This window comes from Tupaia chinensis, unplaced genomic scaffold (genome assembly GCF_000334495.1).
Source record: "Tupaia chinensis unplaced genomic scaffold, TupChi_1.0 Scaffold000633_1, whole genome shotgun sequence".
Classification (NCBI taxonomy): Eukaryota; Metazoa; Chordata; class Mammalia; order Scandentia; family Tupaiidae; genus Tupaia; species Tupaia belangeri.
In genome coordinates, this window is record NW_006160153.1 from 700,023 (window position 1) to 706,171 (window position 6,149).

The window sequence follows — 6,149 nt, forward strand, 5'->3', positions numbered from 1 at the left end:
TCAGAGAGATTTTTGCTATAGGGTGTTTGTGTTTGCTGGAGATATAGAGAAAGACAGAGAGACAAAAATCAAGAAATCACCCTCCAGCGGGGATAGCCACACTAATCCCTTCTCCTCCATTCTCCCCTCGGGATCTTGGGCACGCACGCACACGGGCCCCATGTGAGTTTTAAGCCACCAGGTCCCGGACACAACCCGTAGTCGCCTATGTGGGAGTTCAGCGACATAGCCATTACGCTAACTGCTGGTCCCTCCCAAAACTTTGTTAATAGCCTACTGTTGACCAGAAACCTTATGGCTAATATTGACAGTCAATTCACATATATCTTTTATGTCATATATTACATACTGTATTCTTACAATAAAGTAAATTAAGGAAAAGACAATGATATTAAGAAAATTGTAAAGCAGATACATTACATTTACAATATTATGACATGAATGTTATGCTCCTCAAGAGAATGTCTAAGCAGTGACCAACAGTTACCTTCATTCATCAGCCTCAATACTCCATCTTCAAATTGTTTGATAGCCTAAACTTTTTGGCCTCAAGAAGGCTTATGTTTCATGGGTCCGCCAGGAGGCTTTAGGGTACTTTTCATCAGCTGGTTACCACTGTGAGCCCTATATCAACCCTGTCATTAATGGAGATTCTTCTGCTATAGTATTAAACAGAGAGGAAGATCATGAAGCCAAGGAGACTGAAGAACCTGTCAAGGGATATAAGTCACTCATATAAAAATCAGCAGAATTTTACATCGATTCCTCCTTCTACAGAGAAACCAAGGCTAAATTAGAACAATTATCAGAGGGCCAGAAAAAGAAGAGCGTAGCCTTTAGGAAGATCACCTGTGCCACCTCCTTTTGTCATAAACTCAAGTAGATTTCCAGGCATTCATTCATAAACTTACTGGGTAACCTCCCGGCCTCCATTGCTCAGATAATTATCACAATCATACTGGGGCTGGATATAGGTTCCATCTTCTTTGGTTTAAAAAATCATTGTACTGGAATCCAGAATAGAGCTGGGGTGCTCTTCTTTCTGACCACCAACCAGTGTTTCAGCAGCTTGCTGGCTGTGGTTTTTTTGTGGTCCAGAAGAAACTCTTTATACATGAATATATCAGTGGCTACTATAGAGTGGCATCTTATTTCTTTGCAAAACTGTTATCTGATATGCTTCTCATAAGGATATTATCAAGTATTATATTTACCTGTATAATATTCTTCATGGTAGGATCGAAACCCACAGTGGAGGCCTTCTTCATCATGATGTTAGCCTTTATGATGGGGGCTTACTTGGCCAGTTCCATGACGCTGGCCATAGCAGCAGGTCAGAGTGTGGTGTCCTAGCAACACTTCTCATGACCACCTCTTTCGTGTTCATGATGATTTTTTCATGTCTGTTGGTCAGTCTCAAAACCATTGCAGCTTAGTTGTCATGGCTGCAGTACGTCAACATCCCTTGATACGGTTATACAGCTTTGAAGCATAATGAATTTTGGAGACAAGACTTCTGTCCAGGTTTGAATATAACAGCAAAGAGTACTTGTAGTGGCTTTGCAGCACGTATTGGCAAAAACTGTCTGACAAGACCTTATCTCTTGGGGCTTGTGGAAGAATCACGTGGCCTTGGCTTGAATGATTATCTTTCTTACAAGTTCCTACCTGAAACTGTTGTTTCTAAAAAAAAATTCTTAAATTTCCCCTTTCATTTACTGTAATTTCTCCTCTCATTGGACAGGAACACCTTGATTTATTTTAAGTATTCAATGAAGTAAGTTTATGTTGTGTTCTGTTTCATCATCCTCACTCTGTGGTTCAGTAACGATGGTTTTCAGCAGATATTCTTTGAAATCACAATGAACTGAATTTTGGTGAAAGAACTCAGTTCAAAAATTGGTGATATTATGTACATACACATACTAGTTCATCTTGCCACGAGATATTCATGGGGATGAAATCTAGTCTAATGTATTGGCCTAAAAAAATGAATTCTAGAAATTCCTGACAAGTTCTAATATCTCTAATATGTGTTCCCATATCTTTAAAATGAAAAGGTAGCTTAGTAGCCTTTTTTTTTAAATATTTTATGAGTCTATGATCTGCCATTATTTAATAAAAATATCTGCATTATATAATAATGCTAAAAATTCAATTTATTCATATATTCTCAGAGTGCACTACTGTAATAATAATTATGGAGGTTAAATCTCTCTTTCTGAAAATTTAGGGAGATGGTTGTCCATTAAAATTGTTTGTTCCCACCTGAACTAGACTGAGTTATTTTACAGTCTGTGTTTCAAGGGAGGTATTAAATCGAATGGAATTCTACTGAATAAGGAGGTAATTCTAGAACATATTCATGGGTGAACTGAGGTTGCAAAATGGTGAGAGATTAAGAACAGTCCTAAAGGGTTTGCCTTATAGTTTAGTGGTTAAAGGGAATGGGTCCCACATGACCCTGGTTACTTGACAAACATCCTGGGAATGTTTGTGTGTATGCTTAAATTCCCATCAGGATGGAAAAATGAAGAAGAAAATATGGTATGACCATGCCTCATTGGGGGGATACTTTCTCTCTCTCTTTCTAATGAGCACATGTATTCTTTGGCAGTTGAACTCTTTGGCAATTAAACAAAGCAAACAAAGAAACAAAAAAACAAACAATGAGAACTTAAGAATAAAACAAAGGGCAGGGAGTGAATAGCATCACCTCCCCATGAGGATGGGTTAAAAGTGTCGATGGAGGGACCAACAGGTGGTTAAGGTGCTGGACACTCCCACATGGCTGACCACGGTTCAAGTCCTCGACCTGGTGGCTTACTTTCTCATTTTCTCTCTCTTTCTCTCTCTCTCTCTCCCCCTCTGGTCAAATTAAAAAATAAATGAATGAATAAATGAAATAAAATAAAATAATTCTTTAAAAAAAAGAAGTATCAATGGAGAGCTCTCCCTCAGCTATGCATCTTGCATATCTTAATATTGACACCTCTCTGATGACATTAGAAGTTTTTGTTGTTGTTTTAAAAAAAGGAATGTAACATCATCTGTACTCTCGAGTCAGCTGTGGAGGCAGGCATGCATCATTCCTGAGCCAGTTTGAAGGCAAGACTATACTCACAATTTACAAGGAGTAAACGAACATAGTGGCACCAGCCTAAGTAAAGATTCAGGGAATGGAGATAGTTATCTTAGAGATAAATAGAGAAGACTTATAAGGAATTAAATACGTAGACAGTAAGGAAGAACATATTAAGAAATGGTGTAAATAAAAACATAAATGCAAAGAAGCAGACAGCCACGGAGGGGGGCTAATGTGTGTGTCTGGGATCTCCAATTCATTGCCAATTCTCATGAAAATAGAATGCATACAAAGAAAGTAGTTTTTACCTTCTAGTTAGCAGAACAGACTATTCCCACGGGGCTAATGCCTTTCAAATATCAATTGCATCTATAACTTTGCTAAGATATTTGTGCACATCTACTAGACTGAAGTCCAACCTGGGAATTTTTACCTTTGCATATAGAATTTATGACTTATGTAATAGGATATAATAAGATGCTAACAAACCATATCCAGAATACAGAGGTTGATTGACTTGATAGATATTTTGTAGGAGAGATTGTAGGAAAACAGGCACATTAATATGTTGGGAGTGTTAATCATTACACCACCCATGAAAGGCAACTTGGCAGCATCTATCAATATTAAAAAATATGTCATTACCCTGGAAATCCAGCTTCTATAATTGATATTAGAGATGCATTTACACATAATGCGGTGTAGTAAAAAAATTGAAATCCAAACCAAATATTTGAAAACAGGAACTGGTCAAATAGACCTTGATATATTTAGTCATGGAATATTATGCAGCTGTAAAAGAAAAATTAAAAGAAGAGGAAGATTAGGTGGGGGAAGAAAAAGAAGAAGAAAGAGAGAGAGCAGCCATACATGCTGATTTGGAAATATCTCCTAGAGAGAAGGCAAAAATAATCTTATTTGCATATATTTACATAAAGAAACTAGAAGAAGATATAAAAACCTGAATAAAAGTGTTTTGTGGTGGGTGGAAACTGGCAGATGGAGGTAGGGGTGGGTGTGAAAGTCTTCACTGTGTGGAGCTTTTTATACTTTTAAATTTCGAACTGTGCTCACGGACTCGTTAATGAAAAACAATAAAAAGAGGGCTATTGTGTTCTTACAGGAATGGCAAGGACCACTAACTTTCCACCCCAACATCTAGTCTCCGAATTATTTTTATTTTAAACAGCAGTATTGTCCTACAGACAACAAATACTATTTCTCCAGCTTCCCTTGCAGCTAGGTGTATGGCTCTGAGAGCACTGAAAAGTGTGTTGTATGTGTTGGTGCTTCTTAATTGGATCTGTTCAACCATGAGGGCCCTTTTGCCTTACTTTCTTCTTCCTAAATATGCTTTTGATGTCCAGAACCTCAGTAGACATCTTAGACCATAAGAGGGGCTTGATAGTGAAAGCCATGTGTTAAGCAGAGCAGAAAGATATATCTGGGAGTATCTAATAACATTATGGAGATGCCATTTTGGTTGCTTCTTGACTTCTCTTAAATGAAAGAAATCCTATCTTGGGTGCACCACTCTTAATTTCATCTGTATGGTGCAGATTAGGCATTGTAATTTAATCCAATATTTGCCCCCAATGTAGGAGAACACTGTTTTCTTTTAAGATGTTTTTCTTTTTAAAACTTTTTTTGGGTACCCTGAACTACTGCTTTTATTTCTTCAAATAGAGTCCCTCGTTGGGTTGATAAAATTATGGCTCATGGCAAGTGTTTCTGGAGAATCGTGAGATGTGACTATTCTCTCTCATTGTTTTGTAGTCTGAAATGCAATCTTGAAAAAATTCCCACAAGTGCATCCTGTCATTTTTCTTTTTAAGGTAGATGTGCAGCTAAATTTTTAATAGTTCATGTGCAATTAAAATAATCACTCCTTCTTATGTCAAAATAAATGTTTCAATGTTCAATCATGGATTTAAAGATGTGGAAGTACATAGATCTTAGGAAAAGTACCTGTCTGTTTTATTCCCATACCTATAATTCAGGCAGGAAAGTTTGATGAGTAATAGGGAAAATAATATGGAAATATGAATGAAATTTATATTTAAGATTCATGGGATGTTTACTGAGGGGGGTGGTGGGGAGGACTGCTGTGCTTTCAGCTAGGATATTTATTAATGTGATTATAATAAAGTATGTCTACTAAGTAAACAACCTTTTTTTCTAAACAAGATTTTATAGTTAAAAGATATGTCTTGAGGTCAGCAAGAGCTGTGGCAGTTAAGGTGTTAGACTCCCACATGGTTCCCCGTGGTTCTAGTCTGGGACCCAGCAGCTTGAAAATCATACCACGTGTGTGTGCATGCCCAAAATCACAAGAGGAGAATGGAGGAGAAGTGAGTATGGTGTGACCATTCACTTTGGGAATGTGGTTTCTCACTTTTCTCCTTTCTCTGTCTGTCTCTGGTGAGTGCAAGTGCCATATGGCAAAATCCTAAAAACAAACAAATGAACAAGAAATATCATTGTCTGATTCCTGGAAAAATTATACTTTTTCTTGATAGAAGGGGATAGAAATTCTATCAGTGGTCACATAGGTACATCTGTCTTACATTAGACATCCAAACCAACTTTGCTCACTGAAAAGCAATGTAATAATGCCACTTAAGAACGACGTTAATAGGCTAAGGAAGCAAACACATTTGACTGTTGTTTCATAATGTCTAATTTCTTTTAGACCTGGGATGACTTCTTTGAGGCCCCTTATAATGATTCTAATTTGCATACCCAATTTAGCAGCCTTTATATCTGCTTTAGGTAGAAATAATATTCTAAAGCAAATTTTTACATAATCATTCTACATTCTGAAAATGGGCTTTCTCACATGCTATTAGAAAATCTTTTAGGAAAGTAAGGAAGAAACCATGCAAAAAGGAAAGCAATTTTTCAAAAGAGGCTTGAAAGATATAGCAGTAATTTGTCTTTATATTATTCAAGATAAGATTTTTTTTAATAGACTGAATGTTTGCATATCTGCCAAGTTCATACATTAAAATCTCATCCCCAATGTCTTTGGAGTTGGGGACCTTTAGAAAGTGACTCAGGAATG

The 6,149-nt window shown here is 37.0% G+C and overlaps 1 pseudogene; it reads left to right on the plus strand.

Moving 5' to 3' along the window:
- The first annotated feature begins 437 nt into the window (after positions 1 to 437).
- On the plus strand, positions 438 to 1,701 carry LOC102480064 (ATP-binding cassette sub-family G member 2 pseudogene; annotated as a pseudogene).
- The last annotated feature ends 4,448 nt before the right edge of the window (positions 1,702 to 6,149 follow it).